An 11,615-nucleotide genomic window follows, 5' to 3' on the forward strand; every position below is an offset into this window, starting at 1 on the left:
CTTTCAAGGGAAGGTTTCTAGGGGAAAGAAGGCAAGAAAAATGGTAGCTGTTGGCCATTGACTTGTTCAATAGTTACACATATTTTTGGTCAGAAACCTTTATTTAAATCAAAGCTTACTAGAAAACAGACTATGAAAATTTGGAGCCGCTTTAACTGAGGAGGTGGAGGGAGAAAACTCTGCCTGAAAGGCTGGCACGGTAAGCAGAGTATTCTCTGAAGCTTTGCCCATCAAGGGGACAGCACCTTCCTACCCTGAGAATCCAGACGGTTTTCCAAAACCAAAGGCAGCGAGAGCTTGCTCTCACAGATCTTCACAAGGGCAAATGTGAAGTTTTGTAAGTTCATTTGAGCTAAATGAGCATTTGAAACAGGCCCTGGCTTACACCACCATTTTCTGATATGACTTGAGAATCTACACTCGCTTCTCCATGTGGGTTTAAAAACCCTGAAAATTATGCCCTGCCATCTTGATTTCGTAGGAGTTTATATAAATCTATCCTTTTTCCCTTTTCCAATTCTTTATTACACAGAACCTGAGTTATTCCTGGGGGAAAAGTATTAGTCCTGAAATATGCACTTTCCTGTCAGAAGTCATAAAATAAACCACAGATCTTTCCCTTTTTCTATAAAATTCTGAGGGAAAAACTTTTAGAAAACATAGACTATAACTGAATCATTCTACTGAGCATAAATATATAAAATTAAACAATGCTTAGGCAGAAATACGTTGTTGAGATCATGATCAGGTTACAATCTTTTCTGTTATTTCAGAGTAGAAAACATGAGTTGCTATGGTTTCCCGTTCGGCCACATTAATATTTGTACACTGATTTTCCCATTGCTCAGGAAACACCACAAGCACTCAGTGATAATTGCACAAGCTTTTTTTAAAGAGCATCCATCTCCCCTGACAGGTTTTATGAATTCACATGTGTTCTCAAAACTTTTATGATGCATTAATAAAGATGCTTGACAAAGCACATGTTTTCAGTATAATTGTTTACTTAAATGCTCCTTTTCTACACCCCCCTCATTTGCTTACCTAGATGATTCATTAAAGATAAGTTAGTCATGTACATGTTAAAATCAAAAACAAATGGAGGCCAGCCTTGAAAATTCTCTGAGCAGACAAAACCAATTTAGTCATACAAGGCTTAATCTATTTATTTTCTAAAACTAACTTGACCTGGGTCATTTCTTATGTATGAACTGTTTCCAAAGGTTGATATGAGATCACCAATGACCAATTACCTATCATTTAGGAAAATTCTAATACTATAACCAATCAGTGTGAAGACTTAACAATCTGCTTTCTCATAATATAAACTGCTTTGTAATAATATATATACTCCTGAGCCTCATTCCATGTTCTGGTTTAAGAGCCCCAGGTTTGCAAACTGTCTCACTGGTGTGTGAACAATCAACTTTTACTAATTACTTCAATGGTTCATTGGATTTACTTCTGCTATTTCTGAACTTTTGAGTTCTCATGGCATCAGAAGTGGGATCCAAAGAAGATGTCCAAAGACTCTGAGGTTGGAGATGAAACAGATGCTGGTACCGACGGAACCCACTGAGCCCCCTGCTTTCTCACCAACCCTGGCGTCTGAGGGTAAGTCTCTTTTGGATCTGAGATCCACTAGCTTCATATTTTGAGCTAACATGCTTGTGCATGCTTGTTTTCTGTTTTTGTTTGTTGAAGCTTCTTGGTAAGTCACTCTATTCTGTTCAAACAGGAGGAAAACATGGGTTTTCCTGTGTTTTGGAGCACCTGTTGAGAAGTAGGGCCCCTCATAGCTAAGATGTCTTAGGGAGCCGAAAGGCAAAGATGGGTTCCACCTCATTTATAGACCAGAATATGAGGCCGATTTGGGAAGTGGGCGAACTTTTGGAATTGTAGTGGCCACTTTGGGGAACCTCGAACTTAGATAAGTCCACCTTGAGGGTCATCCTTAAAAGAGAGAATTCTAAACCTCTTAGAGACAATGGAATGCATTCTTTGATTAGTTTCGAAGAAGCTTCTAAAAGACAAAATGTCTTCAAAAACAGCTCTAAAAGGAACCTACAGCATGCAAATAAAAAATCTTCAGTACAAAAGCATGGCCATCTGAACAGGTAAACTTAACTTAGTTCACCTGCAATAAACACAATTTGGATCTAATTATTCTTCTGAGTTTTGAGACGTGGCTAAAGTTTTTAAAATAAAAGTTCTAAGATCTCTGTATTTGTCTGTATGTTATAGATATGTGGCATTTTTCTACCTCTGGACGATATTGCCAAATTTTATTTGTAAAGAGCTCTATTTAATTGGTTTACAGAAAATTAACCATTTATAAAAGTCAAGTGTACTCTTAGAAATATAGAAACTAACCCAAATAATCTTGAATAATCTCTGATAAATAAAAGCCAGTTGTAAGTTTGTTGATTTAATTAGAGTAGGTCTTAAAATTTGTCAACAAGAAAAATAACTTCAGATAATGGCTAGGTGTTTGATGTCTAATCCAAGCATAACTGTTAAAAGCAAGTCCTTTAATTAAGGGCAAGTAAAAGTTTATACTAAATTAAACTAAATAATGGATATTCATTGAATATCTAAATCATTTCCAAATAAGATAAACATTAAACAGTAAGCATAAGTTTAGGTTTATATACTTTTGGCTTTTTTTTTTTTTTTTTTTTTTTTTTTTTTTTTTACAGAGAGAGAAAAGGTATCTGGGCCTTTTAATAAATAGGTCTTGAGCCACATAAAAAATTTACTACGAGGAAGAATATACTTCTAGAAAATTTGAAATGTACTTATAAAATGCTAATGTACTACAGGATGTTAATACAAGATAGACAGTTTACAGTTGCCTCCTTCCTGTTTATCACTGCAAAGTGAAGATTACTAGTAAACACTTATAATCAATATGTAAAAATAAAACTAGTGAAATAATAAGAGTGAAAAAAGAAGACTATGAAAAGTAGGTAAGGAAAATAAAGTGTGTTATTTGGACAAGAAAAAGTATTAATGACATGGGGATGTTTTTTGGTAAAAGAAAAAAAGTAATTTTGTCCTACAGAAAAATGATTTTTCCAGAAGAAGGAAGGAAGAAGATAGGGCAAAAATTGAACAGATACACAAAGTTGTAGAAGGTTTGTGGAAAAGGAATCTTGAGAAAGGAATTTTATATGGTCAAGGTAAGATTGGAAAGGTTTTATTTAAGTTAAAAAAATGGAAGAATTTTAATATTAAAGGTGTAATGAGGCAGAATTAGAATTTGATTTTCTCTGTTAAAAGGACAGTATTTTTAGATTACTAATCTGCCCGAAACAAGAAATTACACATAAAGTTTTTTTAAACTCTAATGTAATCTCCCTACGAAACAAGGATTCTGTGGATTATAAAAATATTTCTGTGGCTTAGAAAAATATTTCCAGGGCTTCACATTGTCTTTACCAAATCTTTGATTACTTAGCAAAATAGCGGAGACTTCTCTACTAAAAGAGTTAAGGGGTCTTTTTTTTTTTAATAACTACTTGACTATGTGTATTTGCCTTTGAGATCTGTTACTTTGGCTGAATGCTTAACTAAGTCAACTGCATTGTTTTCTTATGTGTACGTGTATTCCCACCAGATCTTACACCTGGCTATTTTTAGGTCTTATGCCCCTCACAGTTATTGCTTTCTTCTCACTTCTTTGAAAACAGTTACAGTGAAATACAGACAAAAGTGCTTCACCTTTAAAGAGATTCATGGAAAAGACCCTGACAAGTACTCTAAAATGCAGGATTCTACTAACTTTAAGATCATGACAGTAAACTGAGTAAAGATTTATAGAACTTAATGGAAAACTGATTCAAAAAGCGGCTAATCCAAGACAAAGCAAAAATTAATTACTTAAGACTGAATGAACTGGTAATGATGAGGATAATTTTTGAGTTCATTTAAACCATGCTACTTCTTTAATGTTTTGCTTTCCAGATTTGAAGTACCCCCTTTTCTCCTCTCTTTCAAGCTATCTATAATGTACAGCCATTTGGTAAAGTTTATCTTTGCAACAAAGGGTGAAATATTTTTCTTCTTCTCCTTATATGATTCTTCCAGAATTTATAAACTCTCTTATCAAATATTCTTATTTTTCATGACCACTTACATGTTTGCCTAAGTTCAGTAAGATTCTGTTCTCCTTTTAACAGGACACAACTGGAGAAATCCTTGGGTTGGCTTCCTAGCCTCGAGAGGTTCTTGAAAGTCCAATATAAGATTCCTTATGAAAAGTACCAGCAAAGCATATTTAAAAGAGCCTATATGGTTGATCACTATTCTTGCTACAGTTATATAAATAAACAGGCCAAGTTTACTAAAGTTAGACTTAACTTGAAACAAATTACTCTTCCGGTGGTTATCTCTGATAGAAATGAGGGTGATTATAAAGAAAAATATATTTCAGTAATACACCGTTGTAGTTATCAGATCCTAGTGCTGTTACATTGTGTTTTCTTCAATGTTTTTGTTTAAATTCCAGCTAGTTAACATACAATGCTATGGTAGTTTCAGATGTACAATACAGTGATTCAGCACTTCCATAGTACACCTGGTGCTCGTCACAAGTATAATCCTTAATGCCCATCACCTATTTCGTCCATCTTCCCACCCACCTCCCCTCTGGTAACCATCGGCTTGTTCTCTATAGTTAACAGTCTGTTCCTTGCTTTGCCTCTTTCTCCCCCCCATAATCATTTGCTTTGTTTATTAAATTTCACATATGAATGCAATCATATGGTATTTATCTTTTTCTGACTGATATCACTTAGCATTATATACTCTCTAGTTCTATCCATGTCATTGCAACTGGCAAAATTTCATTCTTTTATGGTAATTGTTTTTGAGTTTTTGTTTTCTGCCTGTAGAAACTGGACCAGTTTCCTTCAATATGTGGCTACAACTCTCCAAGCTAACATTTCCAATTTTCTCCCACTCTTATGACTTAGTTTCATAATTCCAAAGCTGCCCTTTCCCCAAAGCCTTGGAAGCTAAAACTCCATCTGAAGAAGCTTAGAGCCCAACATCTAGAAATCTTTTCAACTGGCTGTTCTCCAAACTCTGAAACAATTTATATTCTAATTTGCTAAAACTATTAACCTTTGTATTTCTTTGTTTTTCATCGAAATGCATCTCATTAAATTACATGATCGCTCACATCACATAGAGGCCTGAGATGGAAGCTCACCTACACCACCGCCTCCTGACATAAAACACCTTCACATTCATTTCATCCTAAGTAAACATGAAGAGGTGTGATTGCTAATACAGCCTGCTGTGCCTATGTAAATAACTTTTTAAAAAAGAAACCCATTTCAGCTATTTAATTGGTTACATCTTGGCTCCTGGGAGTCTCTACTCTGGGAAAATTTTCAATCTTGCCTATTCTCCTTAGGGTCATATTAACCTCTCTAATGCACTGTATATTGAACTCAATGCCTGTCAGCAGCCACCCACATACCAAATGGTATCCGTTAGGATAGGACTACTGAGCAAAATAAAGAACCCCATCAATGATAAAGATGGTGACTACATGGCCCCTCAACTGGATGAAAACACTGTGTGATTTTTCAGCCTGACTACATCAACAGTGGTAACTGAAAATAACGCTATACTGGTTGGCCATACTCTCAGCCTGCTGAGAGAATGACCAAAAGGGAGGGTTTGGTAAAATCCAAAACAGAGACCAAGCTTGAGAATTCTGTGAGCAGACAAAACCAATTTAGTCATACGAAGAAAAATTAATGTAGCCTATTTTCCAAGATTAACTTGACCTAGGTCATTTCTTGCTTATGCCTCTGGCAATCATAAGCAAAACTTGAACTGTTTGCCCAAATCGATAGGAGATAACCACTGACCAATTCCCCATCATTGAAGAAAATTCTAGTACTATAACCAATCACTATGAAGAATCAACAGTCATTTATGATATAAGCTGCTTTAAATCAATATACTCATGAGCCTCATTCTATGTTTTGGTTTAAGTGCTCCAGGTGTGCAAACTATCTTTTGGGTGTGTGCACAGTCAACTTTTTCTAATTACTACTTCAGTGGTTCATGGGTTTGACCTCTCTTATTTTTGAACTTTTAACACACGAATGCAGTGTGCTTCCAGGGAGGTAAGGTGTATATTAGAGCATCTTCATTGCCCAAGGATTACCCTTATGCCTCCATGTTCAACTCATGGGAGGGATGGGGACCTTGTACAGAGATTTAGACCCTCTCTGTATTCATGGCTTGTGTACAACCCACCATAATGTATTTAGTCAGGGAACCTACATAATAGAACCCCAAAGGAAAACATAGATTGGTTCCTTATTTAAAAACAAACAAAAAACCGTAATGTTTTATCTAAATGAATAATAAATTTAGTCCTTCCCTAAAATTTTAAAGGATTTTGTTGATTTGCAGAACAAAATTATTTCCTACTTCAATTAAGGCAAACATTGTTATTGACTAATTACATGAATTTACCTGAATAAGAAAATCAACTATCACCAATACCAAATTCATTTTAATTTCTAGAGAGCATCATGCATAAAAACATAGAGGATGGGAATCACAATGAAAACATGCTTTACTCTTTTTTCCCCCTCCTCACAGCATATTGTCCTCTAACAGTATTTTTGAAGGAATAAAATAGCATATGGAATTTCTCTCTAGTATCAAGTAAGCTTTAAAAATAGATACAAGGGTGCCTGGATGGCTCAGTAGGTTAAGTGTCTGACCAGCTCAGGTCATGATCTCATGGTCTGTGAGTTCAAGCCCCACGTCTGGCTCTGTGCTGACAGCTCGGAGCCTGGAGCCTGCTTCGGATTCTGGGTCTCCCTCTCTCTCTGCCCCTCCCCTGCTCATGCTCTGTCTCTCAAAAATGAATAAATGTTAAAAAATTTTTTTAAATAGATACAAAATAGGGGCACCTGGGTGGCTCAGTCAGTTAAGCATCCAACTCTTGATTTTGTTTAAATAAAACATGAAAAAATATACACAAAATATGTATGATAAGCAGATACTGATTTTTTTTACATTTTATTAAGTTTTAATTATAAAGCATTGTACAAATACACTCATGCAAAGATTATTTAAACATTAGGGGCAATGTTAAGGTTGCCTGGACTGTAACCCCTAGAGGAATTTACTGTTAGTAATTTGATACAGATCTTTTCAGAAGTTTAGCCAGGCATTTTAATATTTATTTATACCTTCAAATATGTATAGTATCATTTTATTTATTACTAATATACGAATAAGATCATACTAACCATTTTGTTTTGCATTTTGTCTTTTAGTTAGCTACAGATGCTGATTTTTTAATCTTATTTTTCTTATTTGGGGGGCGTGCAGAGAGAGAGGGAGAAAGAAAATCCCAAAGAGGCCCCACGCTGTCAGCACAGAACCCAACACGGGACTCAATTGCACGAACCATGAGATCATGACCAGAGTAGAAATCAAGAGTTGGACGCTTAACCAACTTAGGCACCCAGGTGCCCCAATAGATGCTGATTTTTATTGGGTGTGTTTTTTAAAAACAAGTTTTTAAATGTATTTACATTTTTGCAATATATTCTCCTAAATAAGTACAATAATGCACATTTTAACAAAATATTTTGTCAAAATTTCAGTGTATAGATTTCAATATAAGCCACTCAAAATTCATGAGAATTAGATTTCATGTTCAACTTATCAGAGAGAAAAATATTCAAAATAGAAATAGGCCCTTTGGCTTCCACCCAATGGCTAGATCTATATAGTTGTGAATTAAAACAAAGGGTAGAATGTAAATTGGTTCTTAATCATTATCTCTAGTTTTAAGAGACTGCAACATTCAGATGATTTTAACAGGTTTTCCACCTTTGGGATCCAGGCATTCAGAGTATCTCAATGCCTCACAATGGGGGTGCACAGAGGAGGAAAGAGAATAGAAGAAAGCATTACCATAAGACAATATATCAATTCATAACTATACCCTGCACCACTAGCCTAGCACCGCAGCCAAATGATCTCCTTTAGCTTTCTCCTGGCCAGTGTCACCCTCAGTGCTAATTTTAACAGATTTACCTCTTTGGGATGGACTGGTGAGCAAGGAACACACTGAACCACTCTGATGAATTTTGAGTTTTCTTAGGGTCCCAGAGTCTCCACTGTAGTATAACAAATCTTATTGAGTGTCTCTAACTTTGCAATACACGCTGAAGTAATTTAACATGCTGCAAATTGCTCAACCTTATGCAGCTTCCCTTTGGTTATTTAGGTTGCCTTTACCTCATTACAAAGATTTGGAGAAGATTTGAAGACCATATTTAAAATCTTAGCTATTCAACATATATAAATGTGTATTAGCATGACTACAGTTACCTATGAGGCAGAAATGAAGAAGAAGGAGAAGAGCACTTTTATTTTTCTATTCATATCCTTTGGAATTCATGGATTTTTTTTATAAAAATATTTTCTGTAAGAAAAAAATAATAAAATCTTACATATTCATAAATGTCTTCCATTTTAGGCTACTTGAAAGGGAAGCAAGGGCAATTCTGAACACCTCTTCAATTATAGGTTTGGCCAAACCAACAATAAATATAAAACGAATGGCTTCATCTGAGTTATTGATACTTCAATGCTTGATCAACTGTGGCATCCTTTGGATTACATCATTGACTGTCAGATCTAAAATTATGGCAGGGGAAATCCTACTACATTTTTGCCATTGGGTTTGCATTTACCTACACATGTAAGACCATGGTGTATAGTTCACCCTCTTTATAGCTTTATAACTTTACCTTTTGTCTCTCTGTTGGATGAGGACCAGGTACATTGATATAGCTCCATAAAACCTAATATTGGAAATAATTTAAAACCTCAAAGTCAGTATCACCTTATCCATTTCACCTGCCTAATAACTTCCTCTCTTTTTGTACACCCCCCCCACCGAAAGTATGTATTCACATTACTGGGAAGAAGAAACTTTACCTTTATTTGCACAATGGGTTATTTTTTTGCCTTTCTAATTAACCAGCATGAGCCAAGTGTTTAAAAGGTTTCTTCTAAAATTGTGCCTTCAATTAACATTCACATTTCTATATTAATCATTGCCGACCTTAACATGCAGGATGTCTTAAAGACATGATTCAAATGGAAAAAAACTTATGTCTCGTAAGTCTTTGGTCACTGCTTTTCTCCTATCACTGCATAAAGAGTCCTGGAATTTGGAACACTGTTTCATCATATCTTTGAATAAAAGTCCTACAAACAACCTTGAACATGATTCCCACAGCTCTCCAATATAAAAATTAAGAGTGACTCATTAGCATTATACAGTGTGCCAAATACATACCACTCCATATATCATATCATCTGAAATTTCCTGCAAGAAACAGGGGCACACTGCATTCCAGAATATTCTTATTATACTTTTTAAAAACTGGAATTAAATGTGGGTGGTTTATATTGAAAATTAAAGTGAGATGCTCTGAATGGAAAGCATTTTCCAAGGATTTAGTGGAACTAATGTCTTCTTTAAGCAGTCATAACTCTGGGGAAATCCAAAGATTGAATATAGCCAAATCTTACAATGAGGAAGAAAAACATTTCTAACAGAAAAGAACATTGTCTATGATATGTACAGCTAGGGACTTAAAGCATCATCTGTGAACTACCAATTTGTGAGGTGAGTAACTTTATTATCTACAAAGCCCTATTATTCAACATCTTCTTGCCCATGTGCTAAAGGTCATTCTTTTCTAGGAGCAACCCAGCACTCCAGCATCAGATCACTGATGCAAAGGCTGGCTGTCACCTTGGAATTTTGATCCTGTATGTCTGACTCTACCTCTTGAATACTCTTAATCTATGAATTGTGCCTCTGTCCTCAATGGAATCCTGATTATGTTTATTTTTTTTTATCTTGCTATGTCAAAGTGAATTCTGTGTTCCTTCCATTTATTTTATGCTACCCTGATCCTAGAATTTAAAATTTTACTAGTTGAGCCTCAGACAACCAGCACTGAAATTATAAAGTCCATCTAGTCCAATGTCTTCCCTCCCTTTTAATCTGACACAAAAGCAAAACCAACAAAAGCAAAAATTAACAAGTGGGACCATATCAAGCTAAAAAACTTCTGCAGAGCAAAAGAAACCATTAACAAAATGAAAAGGCAACATACCAAATGGAAGAAGATGTTCACAAATCATATATCTGATCAGGGGCCAATATCCAATATATATCAAAACCTCACACAACTCAATAGCAAAAAAAGAAAAAAAAAGCAATTTAAAGATCTGGAGACAGTTTTCCCAGGAAGACATAGAGATGGCCAAAAGGTATATGAAAAGATGTTCTTGGTTATTAATAATCAGGAAAATGTAAATCAAAACCACAATGAGTTATTACCTCACACCTGTCAGAATGACTATCATCAAATAAAGACTAGAAATAACAAGTGTTGGTGAAGATACAAAGAAAAAGGAACCCTTATGTGCTGCAACTGGTGGGAATATAAATGGATACATACACCATGGAAAACAGTGTGGAGGTTCCTCAAAAAATTAAAAATGTAACTACCATGTGATCCAGCAGTTCCAGTTCTGTGTATTTATGCAAAGAAAATGAAGACAGTAATTCAAACAGATGGCTGCACCCTCATGTTCAATGCGACATTATTTACAACAGCCAAGATACAGAATCAGCCCAAGTTCCCATCAATGGATGAATGGACTAAGAAATTGTGGTATATATAAAAGGATTACTATTCAGTCATTAAAAAAAGGAATGACATATTGTTATTTATGACAACATGAATGGATTGTGAGGGTGTTGCCCTAAGTAAAATAAGTCAAACAGAGAAAGACAAATACTATATGACGGATCCCATATGTGGAACCTAAAACAAACAAATGAACAAAAACAAAAAACTATGCTGAAAGATAGAGAGAAGAGACTCATGGTTGTTTGAGGTGGGAGGTAGGAGAAATGGATGAACTGTTTTTATACTTTATGTTGTTTAAATAAAATGAATAAAAAGAATAAAAGGGAAAAATGTACATGCTCAATTAAAAATAATGCACCAGGAGTAAAATTCTCAAGTACATCTACTCCAGTCTTTTTCTTTAAACAAGGAAAAACTATACTCTGGTGAACATGCCTTTCCAAAGTCATATAGTTAGAGATAGAGTTGGAATTTCTTACACCTTCTTACACACATTTTCACTCTGAAATGCACACTGGAGACTTATAAATCACACAACCCTGAAAGGGGTAAGTGGAGACAAACTAAATATGTGACAATACAGAGAAATATTCCACTGCATAACCATCCATGGATATGTTATTCAGACTCTATCAGGTGAACAAATTTCTGGGAGGGCCAGCTTAGAGGGCCAAAGTGGTGGAGAACGGAAGACATATTTTCTCCTAGGGGGGACTACAACTTGGAGCCTGGTTCCAACACCAAGCAAGGTCTACTAAAGGAGGTGTTCTTGAACAACTTAACATATCAAGAGGTATGCAAAATACCATATGGTATATAAAATACCATAAAAATACCACTGAAAAAATGTGTCACAAACCACTATTCTTTTAATGAAAGAATACA

The sequence above is a fragment of the Suricata suricatta genome, chromosome X (assembly GCF_006229205.1).
Source record: "Suricata suricatta isolate VVHF042 chromosome X, meerkat_22Aug2017_6uvM2_HiC, whole genome shotgun sequence".
Taxonomy (NCBI): domain Eukaryota; kingdom Metazoa; phylum Chordata; class Mammalia; order Carnivora; family Herpestidae; genus Suricata; species Suricata suricatta.